At 38.3% G+C, this 18,685-nt stretch overlaps 1 protein-coding gene and 1 pseudogene across 3 annotated transcripts in view; one reads left to right on the top strand and one right to left on the bottom strand.

Moving 5' to 3' along the window:
* Positions 1 to 18,685, bottom strand: part of ATP8A2 (ATPase phospholipid transporting 8A2) — a 547,249-nt gene that overhangs the window by 186,344 nt on the left and 342,220 nt on the right. The window lies entirely within an intron of this gene.
* LOC111826711 lies at positions 4,148 to 8,771 on the top strand (annotated as a pseudogene).

Genomic DNA, 18,685 nt, shown 5'->3' on the forward strand with positions numbered 1-18,685 from the left:
GACAAAGGAGGCAAAAACATACAATAGGCTAAAGATAGTCTAATCAATAAATTGGTGCTGGAAAAATAGGTCAGATACATGCAAAAAGTGAAACTAGAACACCCTTTTTACACCATGCACAAGAATAAACTCAAAATGGATTAAAAGACTTAAATATTAGACTCAAAACCATAAAAATTCTAGAAGAAAACATAGGCAGTAAAATCTCGGGCATTTCTCACAGCACTATTTTTTCTGACACATTGCCTCAGGCAAGGGAAACAAAGAAAAAAAAATAAATGAACAGGACTACATCAAGCTAAAAAGTTTTTGCACAGCAAAGGAAAACATCAACAAAATTAAAAGACAACCCACTGAATGGAAAAACATATTCACCACTGATATATCTGAAAAGGGGCTAATGTCCAAAATTTATAAAGAACTTATAAAACTGAACACCAAAAAATCAAAGCAATTAAACAAGGGGCAAAGGACCTGAATAGATACTTCTCCAAAGAGGACATACAGATAGCCAATAGATATATGAAAAGATGCTTAATGTTGCTAATCATTAGAGTAATGAAAATTAAAACCACAATGAGATATCACTTCACATCTGTCAGAATGGCTATCATCAATAAATCAATAAACAACAAGTGTTGATAAGGATGTGGGGAAAAGGGAACCCTCTTGCACTGTTGATGGGAAAGTAAATTGGTGCAGCCACTGTGGAAAGCACTATGGAGTTTCCTCAAAAAATTAAAAATGGAACTGCCTTATGACCCAGTGATTCCACTTCTGGGAATATTTCTAAATAAACCCAAAGTATTAATTCCAATGAATATATGAACTCCTATGTTAACTGCAGCATTATTTATAACTAGAGGCCCGGTGCATGAAATTCGTGCATGAGGGAGGGGGGGTCCCTCAGCCTGGCCTGCACCCTCTCCAATCCAGGACCCCTCAGGAGATGTCTGACTGCCGGTTTAGGCCTGATCCCATGGGGATTGGCAGTCAGACATCCCTCTCACAATCTGGGACCACTGGCTCCTAACCGCTAACCTGCCTGCCTGGCTGATCGCCCCTAGCCTCTCTGCCTTGCCTGATCACCCCTAACCCCTCTGTCTGCCTGCCTGATTGCCCCTAACCTCTCTACCTGCCTGCCTGATCACCCGTAACCACTTGCCTGCCTACCTGATCACTCCTAACTGCTTGCTGGGGGGCAGGGCCAGCCCTGCGAGGGACTGTCTGCCTACCTGATCATCCCTATCAGCTGGCCTGCCTACCTGATTGCCCCTAACCACTCTGCCTGCCTGCCTGATCACTCTTAACTGCTTGCTGGGGGGAGGGGGCAGGGCAAGCCCTGCAAGGGGTCATCTGCCTACCTGATCACCACTAACGGCTGGCCTGACTACTTGATTGCCCCTAACCACTTGCCTGCCTACCTAATCACCCCTAATCACTGGTCTGCCTGCCTGATCACCCCTAACCACTCTGCCTGCCTGATTGCCCCTAACCGCTGCTCTGCCTACCTGATCACCCCTAACCACTCTGCCTGCCTTCCTGATCGCCCCTAACCACCTCTCCTTCAGCCCCTGTCACTGTGGCTTTGTCTGGAAGGACGTCTGGAAGGATGTCTGGAAGACGTCTGGTCTAATTAGCATATTACCCTTTTATTAGTATAGATAGCCAGGATTTGGAAGCAGCCCAAGTGTCCATCAGTGGATGAGTGGATAAAAAAGTTGTGGCATATTTACACAATAGAATACTACTCAGCTGTAGAAAAGAAGGAAATCGTACCCTTTGCAACAGCCTGGATGATCTTCACTTCATATGCTAAGTGAAATAAGCCAGAGAATGACAAATACCATATGATTTCACTCATGTGTAGAATCTGATGAACAAAATAACAACAACAACAAAAATGGAAACAGACTCATAGAGAACAGAGGTGAAGGGGAACCAGCTGGGTGAAAAACGTGAAGAGGTTAAACAAACAAATAAAAACCTCATAGACATAGACAATAGCATAGTGATTACCAGAGGGGGAGAGGGGTGAGGGGAGGTAGGAGAGAGTATAGAGAGGATAAATGGTTATGGAAGGAGACTTGACTTGGGGTGATGAACACAGAATACAATATACAGATAATGTATTATAGAATTGTACACCTGACCTATGTAATTTTATTAACCAAGATCACCTCCAATAAAGTCAATCTATAATAATAAAAGCATAATATGCTAATTAGACTGGACAGCTGAACAATCTTCTGGACATCATTCCAGACATCCTTCCGGTCTAAGCCACGGCGGCAGGGGCCGAGGCAGAGGCAGTTAGGGGAGATCAGGCAGGCAGGCAACCAGTTAGGGGCAATCAGGCAGGCAGGCAGAGTGGTTAGGGGTGATCAGGCAGGCAGACGAGCAGTTAGGGGCGATCAGGCAGGCAGGTAAGCAGTTAGGGGTGATCAGGCAGGGAGGCCAGTGGTTAGGGGTCATCAGGCAGGCAGGTGAGCGGTTAGGGGCAATGAGGCAGGCAAGCAGAGTGGTTAGGGGCGATGAGGCAGGCAGGCGAGCAGTTAGGGGTGATCAGGCAGGCAGGCAAGTGAGCGGTTAGGAGCCAGTGGTCCCAGATTGCGAGAGGGATGTCTGACTGCTGGTTTAGGCCCGATCCTGCAGAGGCCCGATCCTGCAGGGATCTCTGCAGGATCGGGCCTAATCTGCAGGATCGGGCCTAAACCAGCAGTAGGACAATCCCCTGCCCCCTGTCCCCTGCCCCCTGTTCCCTGCCCCCGCCCCCTCCATGCATGAATTTCGTGCACTGGGCCTCTAGTAAAAACTAAAGATGGTTTCCCTGACCAGTTTGGCTCAGTGGTTAGAGCGTCGGCCTGCGGACTGTAAGGTCCCAGGTTCGATTCCGGTCAAGGGCATGTACCTTGGTTGCGGGCACATCCCCAGTAAGGGGTGTGCAGGAGGCAGCTGATCGATGTTTCTCTCTCATCGATGTTTCTAACTCTCTATCCCTCTCCCTTCCTCTCTGTAAAAAATCAATAAAATATATTAAAAAAAATAAAGATGGTTTAAGAAAAAAAAATCTGTGGAGAGTCTCCTCTTTCTGAGTCAGGTGGACAGGCACAATGCTAGCAGCAAACACCACATATTTATAAAACTTCTAGGTACTTCTTAAGGCAAACAAACAAAAAATGCAAATTTCAGAATAATGTGCATAGGATCCATTTTTCATGAAACCACAGTAAAAATGTTTATGTGTCTTTATACAAGTGTGAAGGAATAGAAGGCTAGCCAAACTGTTACTATTGATTACCTGATCAGAAATGTGGGCAGATGAGGGGAAATTATTTTTTCTTTATAAATCTCCATTATTATTATAAGAAATAAGCATTACTTTAAAGCAGCAGTTCTCAGCCTGTGGGTCTTGACCCCTTTGGGGGTCGAACAACCCTTTCACATGGGTTGCCTAAATATATCCTGCATATCAGATATTTACATTATGATTCATAACAGTAGCAAAATTACAGTTATGAAGTAGCAATGAAAATAATTTTATGTTTGGGGGTCATCCCAACAGGAGGAACTGTATTAAAGGGTCGCGGAATTAGGAAGGTTGAGAACCACTGCTTTAAAGAATTACGTAGAAAAAAAGGCCTTGCTATTCTCTATCACTGCACCATGCTCAGTTCTTTCTTAGCTTGTCACATCCTGTAATTTTTGTTGCTTTACCTATAAAATTTGTTGCACCATTTGTAAGATACATGAAGCCAGAGATTGTATCGATTTCACTTACTATTACATGCCAATATCTAGTGCAGTTCTTGGCATACAGAAGGTGTCAAATAAATGAGTACACGCAAACTAGTATGAACACTTAACATTGCAAAAGAAAGATTACATACATGCGAATCTAAGACAGATCATGGAATTGACCAAATAAGTTTCATCCTAGTTCAAGCACTTAATTGCTGTTTGAGCATGGGAATCTTCCTTAATCCATTCAAACTTCATTTTTTAATGTATAAATGTTAAGGAAACCACACACTGCAGAATTGTCATTTTTGTTGTTTTTGATGGTGAAAGCTAGAATCTGCATGCAATGCTTACTGTGTGCTAAGAATCTTGCAACACTCTAAATGGATTATCTCATTGAAACCTCATGGATCTGGTAAGTAGGCATTTTCTCCATTTCATAAATGAGGAAATCAGGGCACAGAGAAGATGAAAGACATTATGACTGGTTCCAAATAGGCATTTAATAAACTATAGTTATTAACAGTAGACCCTATATGGCAAATAAGTGATATTTTAAAACATTGATGTTAAGGCAATTCAGAATCAAATCAGTATTTATGGTTACTAACTTATAATGCTGCTGCTATTTTAAGATGGTAACATCAACAAAACATTTCAAAACTATAAGCACGTGAGTAGATTAAAAACTTGTTAAGAAAGTGATCTAACTATGAAGCCTCTAATGCCATGTAAAGAAGCAGAAGTATTCTTTTTAAATTAGGGTATAAACTGTTTTGAAACACAGGCTGCAAAAATCTTCCACATTTTGCATAACAAAATGCAATCACTCTAGTTTGAAACATTTGCCTGTAAGATTTTGAGCTAAAACACTGCAGTATTTTTACTAATATGGTTGAAACCAACCCAGTAGACAATCAAAAGTAAACCTCTTTCCTTCCATTCTTTGAATAAAAAAAGAGAAGGAAACAAATAAATACTAATGTGACAATCTAAATTATGTTGAATGGGATTAGAATCTCAAAAGTATAGAACAGAAATTTAACAGGCAAATAAATGTAGCATATGATGTGTACATATAAATTTCTTGCTTTAGCATTTCCTTTTTCATTAAAATCCCAAATGATGCAAGAAGTTGAATCTTATAGCTCAAAATCACAAAAGTTAGTACAAGGAAGTCTGGTAAATGCTTTTAAAGTTTCCTTAATTACTAATTTTTCAATGCTACAAAATGCCTCTGTTTCTGCAAAATTACATGCTCACACTGTGGAACATCAGGTAAATACAAAATTGTGTTTCCCTCACATAAAAGACCATAATACTGACCAGATGGTGTATGCACAATTAAATTGATTTTTAATAAGGAATTCTTGGCACAATAGAATGTAATCGCTCCAAATTGTGTCAAGGACTACTTACATTTTTTTTTTTATAGTTCAAGGCTTAGACTCTTCAGCCAAAATCCTGTGCTGTAGTGTTGGGGGACCAAATAGCTCTGGAGACCAGTAATGAAATAATGAGCCTTTCATCTGGAGGTCATTGGTTAGGCTCTGCTATCGTTCATTAATGACACAGTTGTTTCCAACCTCCTGGTGTTGGAACAGTGGCAGGGGGTTTATTATAGAAAGGGTAGCAGAAATATGTATAAGATCACTTCATTTATGGACAGGACCTATGGCAAATATTTGAGAACATGTGTTTTATAAGCAATAAAGTAATGTTCTTAACATATTGACAGTAAGATTTAAAGCCTGGCTCCACAGACCAGGGTCATAAGAAGGCAGCAGAATTTTCATGCTGTCTCTCCACCCACATCAGCCACATGGTGCCTGTAGCCTGGGCAAGGTGTGACATTTCTTCTTATTTTCTTGTTCTGAAAAGGCCTGTCTATTCTCTCAGAGGAGAATTATAAAAAAGAATAATTATTATTTTATGATTCAGTTATTGAACTATTTACTATGACTCTGCTTCAAATTATGCTCTGTGCTATGTGTAGGAGTCATGAAAGTGAAGCAGATACCATCTTCGCCCTTAAACAATTCAGTCTGTTTGGGGACAGGCTTGGGATAAATCAGAGGTCTGGAAAAGTTCTTTGGGAACATAGCAGAGAGAGACATGGGTTCTGTCTATAGGAGTTACCATGGCTTTTCCAAAGGTGGTAGGCATTGGGCTGGATCTTAAAGTATCATATTCCATTCATCAATTTGGTGGGGAGAGAAGTGGCATTAAATGTATTTGAAACAACTCGCACGTAATTGTAGCAGATGTGAATTTCCAGGTGGCTAGAATAAGAAAAATGAAGTGACAGGAGAGGACTGGGTTCACACTGTGAAGGATACTGGACAGGTGTTCTTCAAATATGTGGACAGCTATGCATGTTTGCCTCAGAGAAATTTGAAAAACTACATACCTAAATATCTAAAAAACTGTCTCAATATACTTTTATTTATTTCATTGTGGTAAAATTTACCATTTTAACCATTAAATTGTATAATTCTGTAGCATTAAGTCCATTCACATTGTTGTAACCATCACCACCATCCATCTCTAAACTTTTTCATCATCCCAAACTGAACCTGTTCCTATAAACCAGTGGTTCTCAACCTTTCTAATGCTGCGACCCTTTAATACAGTTCCTCATGTTGTGGTGACCCCCAACCATAAAGTTATTTTCGTTGCTGCTTCATAACTGTAATTTTGCTACTGTTATGAATCGTAATGGAAATATCTGATATACTATATGTGTTTTCCAATGGTTGCGACCCACAGGTTGAGAACCGCTGCATAACTTTCCATTCCCCCTTCCTATGTCCCTGGTAACCACCTTCTACTTTCAATCTCTACAAATTTATATATTCTAGTTACTTTATACAACTGGAATAATACAATAATTGCCCCTTTATGTCTATCTTATATCTCTTAGCATAATGTTTTCAAGGCTCATCCATGTTGTAGAAATTATAAGAATTTCATTCCTTTTTAAGGCTGAATAATATTTCATTGAAAGTATATATCACAGTTTACTTATCCATTCATCCATTGATGAACACTTAGGTTGTTTCTACCTTTTGGCTACTATGAACATTGGTGTCCAAATATCTGTTTGAGTTCTTGCTTTCAATACTTTTGGGTATATATCCAGAGGTGGGATTGCTGGTTATTATATGTAATTCTATGTTTAACTTTATTAGAAACCTCCATACTATTTTCCACAACAGCTGTACTATTTTACTTTCCCACCAACAAAGCACAAACATTCCTATTTCTCTACATTCTCACCAACACTTACTTTCGATTAAAAAAAAAAAGTAGCCATCTTAGTAGGAGTGAATCGATATCTTTCTCCTTGTGGTTCTGATTTGTAATTTCCTAATGGTTAGAAATCTTGATCTGCTTTTCATGTGGTTATTGGCCATTTGTATATCATCTTTGGAGAAGTGTCTTTTCAAGTCCTTTATTGATTTTTAAATTGGGTTTTTTTGTTGAGGTGTAGTTCTTTATGTATTCTGGAGATTGATCCCTTATAAGATATATGATTTACAAATATTTTTCCCATCCTGTGGGTTGTCTTTTCACTCTGTTGATAGTATCTTCTGATGCACAAAATTTTTAATTTGGAAAAGTACAATTTATCTACATTATCTGTGTTTTTGGTGTCATATCCAAAAAATCATTGCCAAATCCAATGTCGTGTTTTCACCTTATATTTTCTTCTAAGAGTTTTAAAGTTTTAGCTATCATATTTAGGGCTTTGATCCATTATGAATTAATTTTTCTATATGCCACATAAGGGTACAATTTCTTTTTTTGCATGTGGATACCCAGTTTTCTCCACAACATCTGTTGGAAAGACAGTCCTTTCCCATTGAAGGGTCTTAGTACCCTTGTTGAGAATCATTTGGCCGTGTATACAATGGTTTATTTCTGGGCTCTTACTCTAGTCCATTGGTCAATATGCCTGTCTTTATGTCAGTACCACATGTTTTAATTACTGTAGCTTTGTAGCAAGTTTTGAAATCAGGAAGTGTGATTCTTTCACCTTCATCCTTCCTTTTCAAGATTGCTTGGCTATTGGAGGTCCCTTAAGATTCCATAAGAATTTTATGGTATGTTTTTCTACTTCAATAAGTATTATTGGGATTTTTATAGGGATTGCATTAATCCTGTAGATTGCTTTGGTTTCAATATATTTTTAAGGTAATGTAACTTTTAATTATAAGGTTAAATAATTGCAAAGAATATACTTCCTGGCATGTTGTAAATATTGACATTTTAAAACAAATTTATATCAGTCCTTTCATGTAGCCAATGGATTCTGAGTACCACAAGTGGACGCCCATCAGAATGCACTTTAAGAAATACACGAACACCTCTTTTCTGTGGTGCCTCAGAGTGGTCGGTTGCTTCAGGATGAGGCTGAACATTCTTTCCCAACCATTGGCTGCCAGAAACTCATTGAAGTGGACAATGAACACAAACTTTGTACCTTTTATGAGAAGAATATGGCCACAAAAGCTGCTGATGATGCTCTGGGTGAATAATGGGAGGCTTATGTGGTTCAAATCAGTGCTGGGAATGATAAGCAAGGTTTCCCCACGAAGTGCGGTATCTTGACCCATGGCCATGTCCACCTGCTGCTAAGTAAGGGGCATTCCTGTTACACACCAAGGAGAAAGTGCAAATCTGTTCGGGGTTGCATTGTGGATGCCAATCTCAGTGTTATCAACTGGTTATTGTAACAAAAAAAGGGGGGGGGAGAATGATATTCTCGCTTTTACTGATGACTGCTGTGCCTTGTCAACTGGTGCCCAAAAGAGCTAGCAGAATCTGCAAACTTTTCAATCTTTCTAAAGAAGATGATATCCACCAATATGTTGTGAGAAAGCCCCTAACAAAGAAGGTGAGAAATCTAGGACCAAAGCATCCAAGATTCAGCACCTTGTTATTCCATGTGTCCTACAACACATCAGTGAATTGCTCTGAAGAAACAACATACTAAGAAAAGTAAGGAAGTTTCAAATAAGTTCTAATTATCCTGCTATGCTTTCACTTAGATGTACCCTTTCCACCTAATATACTCAGAAAGGTTTGGAAAAAATATTTTTCATTTTAATACATGATCGCTATTACATTATTGTTTGATAAAATAGTGTCCTCTTATCACATAGGCCTACCTTGCTCTCACATCATATTCTCTGTACATGAGGTTCTGCGGGTATATGACAGTCACCCTATATCACATTCTTCAAGCATTTTTCCAAACCTTAGCTCATTCAAATTTTAGACTTCTGCCATAAAGCCTAACTGGCAACACCTGTCTTCACTTTTTAAAAAATAAATCTTCACCTAAGGAAATGTTTATTGATTTTTTTTGGAGGGGGGAAAGGGGAGAGAGGGGAGAGAGGAGAGAGAGAGAGAGAAACAGAAAAACATTAATGTGAGTGAGGAACATCAATTGGGTGCTCCGGTATGTGCCCTGACCAGGGATTGAACCCGCAATTTTTTGGTGTACAGGACAGACAACACTCCATCTAACTGAGCCACACCGGCTGGAGCATCTGTTTTCACTTTTTAACTAATCATTTAAATCAGTAAAAACTAGTCTGACTTCAAATTTCAACTAAAATATACATGTTAGCCCAGCCAGTGTGGCCCAGTGGTTAAGCATTGACCTATGAGCCAGGAGGTCACAGTTCAATTCCCAGTCAGGGCACATGCCCGGGTTATGGGCTCAGTCCCCAGTGTGGGGTGTGCAGGAGGCAGCCAATTGATGATCCTCTCTCATCATTGATGTTTCTATCTATCTCTCTCCCTTCCTCACTGAAATAAATAAAAATATATTTAAAAAAATAAGCCCTAACCAGTTTGGCTCAGTGGATAGAGCATCAGCCTGGGGATCGAAGGGTCTCGGGTTTGATTCCGGTCAAGGACATACACCTTGGTTTCAGGCTCCTTCCTGGCCTGGGCCCTGGTCGGGGAGCGTGCAAGAGGCAACCAATCGATGTGTCTTGAGTGAGGATTAAAAATAATAATAATAAAATAAAATATACATGTTAGTATATATGCCCATGATGACCATTTCATTTCTGAGCTTCCTTTCATAGATAAAGATCAATGGGATGAATAGAGCCTTTCCATGAATACTGTGTCTACAGGAAATAAAAACAGTTGCTTTCCATGTTTCTCCCCGAGTCCCTCTCTGACAGTTCCTCAGAAGCAAGGTCTTATTGACCATTGTGTGGGATTTTATTGTTTTATTTCTTCAATAAATGTCTCTTTGGTTTGTATCTCTGAGATGTTTTTTGCTCCATGAAGCATGTCCCACAGTGAGATTCTGAGATGGGTACCTTTGTTTTGTAAAGTAGGAGATGTTGACTTTCTCAATCTCTTTGTGAGAGATATAATTAAATATCTATATCTATTTCTATATATGAATATAAAATTCAGCAATTCCATTTTTAGTTATATGCGAAGAGAATTGAAAACATGTATATATAAAAACTTGTATATGAATGTTCATAACAGTATTATTCATAATAGAAATAAGTGGAAACATCATAAATGACTATCAACTGACAAATGGATAAACAAAATGTGGTAGAACCATACAATGAAGCATTATTTGCCACAAAAAGAAATGAAGTACTAATAATATGCTACAACATAAATGGACACTTGAAAACTTTATGCTAAATGAAAGAAGCTAGACACAAAATGCCACATATTGTATGATTTCACTCATATGAAATGTCCAGAATAGATAAATCCATAGAGACAGAAAATGGATTAGAGGTTGCCAGATGCTTTGTTTTTGGTGGTGGTAGTATGATCTGGAGTGACGGCTAACAGGTATGAATTTTCTTTTTAGAGTGATGAAAGTGTTCTGAAATTATATAGTGGTGACAGTTGCATAAGTTGTGTAGTTTCAAAGGAAAAATGTTATGGCATTTGAATTATATTTCAATAAAAAGGAAAACTTTGCTTTTAGCTCTCACCTCTCATTCCAATACCAGCTATTTATCTACAGAGGCCTACCATCATTGGAACATCTCAAATTCTCCATACCTGCAGTAGTGTAGAAGAAATGCAAAATTGCCTGAGATAAGACTTCCATTACAGTCCTGATTCAACCCCTAAATAGCCATGTGACTTTAAGCAATCTACATAAACTTTTTTATGTCATTATCCTTTGAAAAACAACTGAGTTGGGCATGATAATTTCTATTGGATCTTTTGAATTAAAAATTATGCCATCATGTAATATATTTAGAGCACTTTATTGTGGGGGACTTCAAATGAAAATGCCTCAAAACTTCATTTTACACATGATACAGTTGGTTCAACATCTCAAACACCAAGTAATTAGCAGATAAGTTGACCTCTTACTCTATTAGAGAGAGAAGATATAGTTTTTTTAAATATATTTTATTCATTTTTTACAAAGAGGAAGGGAGAGAGATAGAGAGTTAGAAACATCGATGAGAGAGAAACATCGATCAGCTGCCTCCTGCACATCTCCTACTGGGGATGTGCCCGCAACCCAGGTACATGCCCTTGACCGGAATCGAACCTGGGACCTTTCAGTCCGCAGGCTGACACTCTATCCACTGAGCCAAACCGGTTTCGGCGAGAAGATATAGTTTTAACCTCCCCATCTATTTTCTTTGCAACCCTAAATCTCTGATGACAGGCATAGTAAAACCACCTTATATATTTTTCTGTTCATCATATTCTCATCCTTTCTGGTTTCTTGGCTACTTCTTACTCAAGGTCTTGGTTCCATTTCCATCTCTTTCTATCATGTCCTCAAATGTCCAGCCTCTACCAGAATTTTAGCTCTTTAGTCTCTTCCTATAAACAGATTGTCTTCCATAGATTAAAAGAAAGAAATACCATCCCTCTACTCCCTAAAAGGAAAGTTGTTTACTTATTAAAATAAATCTATACTTTTAGCTTCTGTTTCCAGATCAACTGAGTCTTAGTCTCCACAACCAAACTCCAACCAGGACAGTATTGAAACTATTCTCTCTGACAGACTTCTCCCCACCTAATCATCAGATTTAATGACCATTGTAAGTCCTCATTATCCCTCACCTCTTTGGAGAATAAGTAATGACCTTTCAAATTCATCTCTCTTTTGGCTGCTGTGATGTGATATGACACTTGTACTCCTCCAATTTTTAGTGTCACTCCTTTTTCATCCTTGCCATTTCCTGTTGTGAGCCAGGCCCTTATATGGGAAGACCAGGAGACTCAGTGCTGGGCCTTCACGTCTTCCCTTTCATCATTTCTCTACCAGGAGCTCATCTACTCCTGAAGCCCAGAAAGTCTCTTTATATAGATGACTTTCAAATTGCATTTATAATGCCAACCTGCTTTTACTCACTGGCTACTGCCCATCTTCATCTTTGTGTATCACTGCAATATTTAAAAATAATGAATAGACTTTATGTTTTAGAACAGTTTTAAGTCTACAGGAAAATGAGCAGAAAGCACAGAGTTCCCATTACCATCCGTACAGACCCAAAGAGTTTCTCCCATTAACAACTTATATTAGTGTGGTACACTTGTTACAATTGATGATTATTAATTAAACGCCGTAGTTTAGACTAGGGCTTATTACTCTTCATGTTGTACAGTTCTCGGAATTTGACAAATGTAAGATGTCATGTATCCATGCAGAATCATTTCACTGCCCTAAGAAGTCCTTGTGCTTTACCCTTCCTGATGCCTGTCCCTGTAATCACTGTAATTTTAACATATCTAAAACCAACTTGTCAGTTCTGGTTCAAGATAGCAATGTAGGAGGATCCTGAACTTATTTAATTTCACAGATACACCAAATCTACAGTTATATATGGAATAATTTTCACTGGAAAAAACCCCAAACTAGCTGAGCAACTCCTACACATCGGGCCAATGAGAAAAAACCCACATTGAAGCAGATACAAGAGGCTAAGACACAATCTCACCATGAACTCCCCCACCCAGAGCAATCCATAATTGGGAGGGAACTCACAAACCCGAGCTTCTCCATGAGGAGCAAGGATTCTTACCTTTCATCTAGCACCTGATATTTTAAGACCTGCCCCAGAGAAATAAGTTCCCAAAACATCTATCTTTGACAGCCAATAGGGCTTACATCCAGGGGACTCAAAAGGCTATAGTGCACTGAGAAACAGTTTTTAAAGGGCTCACATGTGGACTAACCCACCCCAGGACCCAGTGCAGAGGCAGCCAACTGAAAAGTGCCCAGACTTTCTGTGAAAGAGGCTTATTTGCTTATATTAAAGTATTAACCAGAGGGGCAGGAATCTACTTTAACACACATTGAGGGTCTTAGTGAAATACCCTCCAGGGACAGAGTCTGATAGGCACCATCTTTGCATCCTCCCTCTGCCATGTTGCAGAGCACTGGAATCTCCTGGCATGGAACTTGTCCACCTGTCTGGTGCCCCGGTTTTTATATATAGTGCCTTGGTTTTTGTGGCTGCCGCATAGGGGACACTCCTTGATCAACTGGCTCTGGTAGCCGGTGGGGCTTGTGTTCATGAGTTTAACGGGATGGTAGCAAAGAAAGAAACAGTTGGGAAGTGGCAATCAACCCAGGGCTCAGTGAACAGGAAGCATACAGAAACACCTATCCCCTGGTCTTCCCTTGAAAGAGGTATATTTGTGTACTTTAAAAGCTGCTGCCTGAATGTGTGGCTTCCAATTAGCCTGAATCTAATTGAAGGTACTGAGATCTTCCCCTTTGGGACACTGACAAGTCTTGGCATACCTTCAGCTACCGGGGACCACTAAAAATAAAGTAGGCTGCTTGGCTAATTATAAAGGCTTGAGAGACAGCCAAAAGCTAGGATAGGGTGAATGATAAGGTTCATTTCCTGCATGAGGCCAATCCTTTAAGACTGGGAGAGGTGGCTGGTTTATCTAATGCATAGAAACCAACACAGATAGTCAAGGACAATAAACAGGAATCTGTTTCAAATGGAAGAAAAAAAACTCAGAAAAAGACTTGAATGAAATAGAAATAAGTGACTTACCTGATAAAGAGTTTAAAATACTGGTCATAAAGATACTCACTGAGCTTGGGAGAAGAATGAATGAACACAGTGAGAACTTTAACAAAGAGACAGAAAATATCAGAAAGTACCAAACAGAAGTCACGAAGCTGAAGAATACAATAACTGCACTGAAAACCCCAACAGAAAGGGTCAACAACAGACTAGATGAGAAGAAAAGATCAGTGAACTTGAAGATAGGGCAATGGACCACACCCAAGCAGAGCAGTAAAATCAACATGTCACTTTTCATCCAACCAGATTTCTCTCGCCATGCCCCCATTTGAAGTCTTAAAATCTTGAGTTCCAGATTTCTTTTCTCTTTCTGTCACTCCCTTATCATTCATTCCCTTTGTGGTATCTTTTTTTTTTCTTCTCTGACTTCACTTTTATTTGTTGTTCTGTTCTACTATAAACTTTGAGATTCAGTTCAACCAGGGAATTTTCTGTACATATGTTTGTAGAGCGAATAGCTCCAGAGTCTAAAATGAACTCTGTCTTTAACAAATGAATAATGTCCTCATATCCTATCACTAGGAGCCTGATCTTTTGATCTGAACTCTAAAGTAGCAAATGCTATATTACAGTAAGTGCATGTTATTACAGTTTTGAGTTTAGAGCCTTTGCAATTTTTCACTTTTTTATAAGTATTAAGATATACCTACAGTAAATAAAGCAGTTCAGAAAAAAACAGACAGCTATACTGGTAATCATTAAATACCTATGAATGTCTTCAAATCAATGTAAGAAGTTAATATTCTAAGAGCTGCAGCCTTCATCAAGACAGTAACTTAACTATTTCCACAGTTTCCATATTACATGCCATGATGTGGCATTTTATAAACACTCTTTGTACTTAATTTCTGAAATGTCAGCATGGTTTTCAGTATGGAATATGTGTAGAGACTATATCTATATGCATAGCTTTTGATTTCAAGTACACAGAGAGTTCCAGAGCAACCTTTAATTTTGAATAAATTATTCTTATTACAGTTTTTTTTCTGACCAAATGAAAGATATATTACCTCATTATCCTTAAATAAGGGTAAATAAGAAAAAGTAAGCTAACTCTTAAGTATCAATTCCTACAGTAAAGTCAGAATTTTCAGAAAATGAAAATAAGTATTTTAAAAAAGTCCTTAGCCAAACATCTAAAATACATGAACTGGCCCTAACCAGTTTGGCTCAGTGGATAGAGCATCGGCCTGCGGACTCAAGGGTCCTGGGTTCGATTCCAGTCAAGGGCATGTACCTTGGTTGCGGGCATATACCCAGTAGGGAGTGTGCAGGAGGCAGCGGATCGATGTTTCTCTCTCATCGATGTTGCTAACTCTCTATCCCTCTCCCTTCCTCTCTGTAAAAAATCTATAAAATATATATTTAAAATACATGAACTGAAAATTAACAATCAACAAAACAAAAGCTGGTAATTGACTATTTAATGTCAGTGAGTCAGGGAACTTTCATTCTGGACCTAAGAACTGTATTCATCATTGCTAAAATTCTGATGGCAGTGTCTAACTGTTTAACACCCCATATTTATCCTAAACAAACCTCTTAAAACTCAGCTAACTCTGCCTTTTCTTTATGCTAGACATCTCTTGAACAGGGCTATGGTTTTAAGTTCGCACAATCCATTTCTCTACACACCGAGTGAAGAAGTCATTTAGCAGGGCCATCAAATCCAGACTGTGGCAGCTGAGCAGCGAGGCCACATTAGGCTCTGAGCCTCTCTCCAGGAGGAACCCTTTCATAGTGAAGCAAAATGCCTAACTGAAACTGTCTCAAAAGCAAAAGAGAAAAATTTCATATTTAAAGACATTTTTAGACCTGGAATGTGTTTACAAAAAAGCTCTTGACAGTTTGTGTGACCCAATAATAATGAAGAAACTAACCTCTAGTCTTATAAATGTAGACATAATAATTTTTCTCTATTTAATTATTAGATCAATAGAATAACAAAGCTACAAAACTCACATAAAATTGTTTAACATCATAGAAAATTAAACTCTAAAACACATGGAGATTATTATAGTTAAGAGTTAAAATTAGCTTTCTCATCACTTGTGAGAGCAGATAGGCTTCGAAACTTTATAGCTTTTCAAGTAGGCACCACTTATTTCTATCTTCACACTTTAAAAAAAATATGTTTTTACTGTTTTGAGAGAGAGAGGGAGAGGGAGAGATAGAAACATTGATGAGAGAGAAACATCAACATCCATCAGCTGCCTCCTGCACGCCCCAAAATGGGGATTGAGCCCACAACCTGGGCATGTGCCCTGACTGGGAATCAAATCAATGACCTCCTGGTGCATAGGTTGACGTTCAACCACTGAACCACACTGGCTGGGCACCTACATTCACATTTTTTTAAAAAAATATATATTTTATTGATTTTTTACAGAGAGGAAGGGAGAGGGATAGAGAGTTAGAAACATCGATGAGAGAGAAACATCGATCAGCTGCCTCCTGCACACCCCCCCACTGGGGATGTGCCTGCAACCAAGGTACATGCCCTTGACTGGAATTGAACCTGGGACCCTTCAGTCCGCAGGCCGACGCTCTATCCACTGAGCCAAACCGGCTAGGGCTACATTCACACTTTTAATATAAATTGTAATATTTATTAACACTTCTTCCCAACCAAGAATCCTCTCTATATTAATATCATTAAAACTACCATTCCCCACACTCTCAGAAAATAATTATAAATTAAGACAGGCATTTTCAAATACCCTAACAAAAACTAAAAGGTCCTCTAAGTTTAAACACAATGTTTTGCCAAAGCATACAATGCACTATAAGCACCAGCAGAACATTACTAATGTGCTCCTTTCTCAAAAAATGGATGTTTGTGCTTGCTGTGGACAATCATTTGTTATTTCTCCTGATACATAAATGGAAGTTTCAGCTGCTCTTCACATTATTTTAGCATGTGCTCTCTTAAATAAGTTAGGCAAAAATCACCGTACTGGGACTAACTCTAAGGCAAAAAGCAGGTATAATTCAACGCATTATTAACAAACAAGTTTTGTGAGTCCACCACAGTTTCACATGAAGAACCTAGGATACCCTTTGAGTAAAAATAATATTGGAGATAGTTTTGGAAGGATGGGCAGAATTTCAATACTAAGGTATGGGGAAGAAGCAAGTGGCAAGTTGAGTTTAGATGCTGATATAAACAAGAGAGCATGGCAGCATATCATATATCACCTGTGTGATAACTATTTATTAAATGATTGGAGCAAAAATAAAATTATAGTATCTCTGAAATTAACACCACAAACCACTATTAAATGACCTGTGTTATCCCAAACACTGGATTATAATTTTGATATTCAGTTTCAATTACATTATTAAGCTCATTTTAGCATCCTGTTACAATCCTGTCATCTGATTTAGTTAATACCTGCAACAAGTCAGTTAATTAAAAAAGCAGTCAAACCTGACCATAAATATTTTAACTTAGAATATATATATGTAAATTTATTCACCAAAACTTGATTCTACAGTCAAGCACTGCTCTCCTGCCAGAAGTTTCATTTTGCCATCATACATAGATATCACAATATACTGATACTATTAAGTTACAAAAGTCCAGTTTCAAGTGTTTAATTTTTTAAGTCATGAGAAAACTTGCGAGACAATTTGGATGCAAATCCCTCATGAATTTTTTTAATCCACCAGTTTTTCAGTTGTCTTATTCATATCTAATTAGCTTTTTAAAAAAACCTCACCTTTGAGTCTTTCCAAAGTATACAAATTAGTTTTCATTAAAACAACACACTCCTTTACTTTCTGCACATGTATTTCATCACTTCATGTAAGAGTTTACACTATGTGGTTATAATAACTTACACTACCAGTAAGGAAGGAACTGCTGAAGGGGCCCATGGAATAAAAGGGAAATCAAACTTTATTTTTCTCCCTCACAACTGGTGGCAACAAAATTTCAGTGTGGAAGGTTAGAGGTTTACTTTTATGATGAAGTTTTAAAAAGTCAATTTCAGATTTATCTATTGCTAAAGTAACACTTAGCATCTAAACCTATTTTATAAATAAAATCAGAACCGGCATGCACACTGATAGCAGAATTCCAGTGGTTACAATTTCTATTGCTTCCCAATCACCCATGTCCAATGCAACTTGAGAAAAACTCAAGTTAGATTAATATTTATTACCTCCCTATATTTTGCATAGGAAAAGAACTCATTTGGACTTGTTATTTTTTTCTAATTAAAATATTCAATTCATATTTCATAATACTAGGGTCAATTTGTTTTGTTTTTTAAAGTTTGCAAGCATATACCAGGTGTTAGTTATTCTGTGATTCACCATTTTTGTCTATGCCCAGAAAATATACTGGAGAACTTAGCTACTGGTCTTCAAGGTCTCAATGAAGTCGCCACTATAAAAACTGTGCCTCAATTATTGAATCTGGATCAATTGTTTCATTGCAATTATTCATTGTCCATATTTATAAAGACAAGTTCTAAAATGTATGCTTATTATTATTATTTTTTATTAATCCTCACGCAAAGACATTTTTTCCATTGTGTTTTGTTTGTTTGTTTGTTTTAGAGAGAGAGTGGAAGGAAGGTAGGGAGGGTGAAGAAAAGGGAGAGGGAGAGAGAGAGATGTGAGACACATCAATAGGTTGCCTCCCGCATGCACCCTGATTGGGGCTGGGGATCAAACCTGCAACCTAGACACATGCCCTTGACTGGGAATCAAACCCGAGACCCTTCAGTGTGCAGGCTGACGCTGAACCCCTGAGCTACACCAGGGTTGTTATGCTTATTATTAAAACAATAGGAAGTGTCTTTAATGTAAGGCAAACATTTTGCAGTTCTAGCATTCAAATAATGAATCTCTAATTA

Source organism: Myotis lucifugus, unplaced genomic scaffold, assembly GCF_000147115.1.
Source record: "Myotis lucifugus unplaced genomic scaffold, Myoluc2.0 scaffold_98, whole genome shotgun sequence".
NCBI classification, from domain to species: Eukaryota; Metazoa; Chordata; class Mammalia; order Chiroptera; family Vespertilionidae; genus Myotis; species Myotis lucifugus.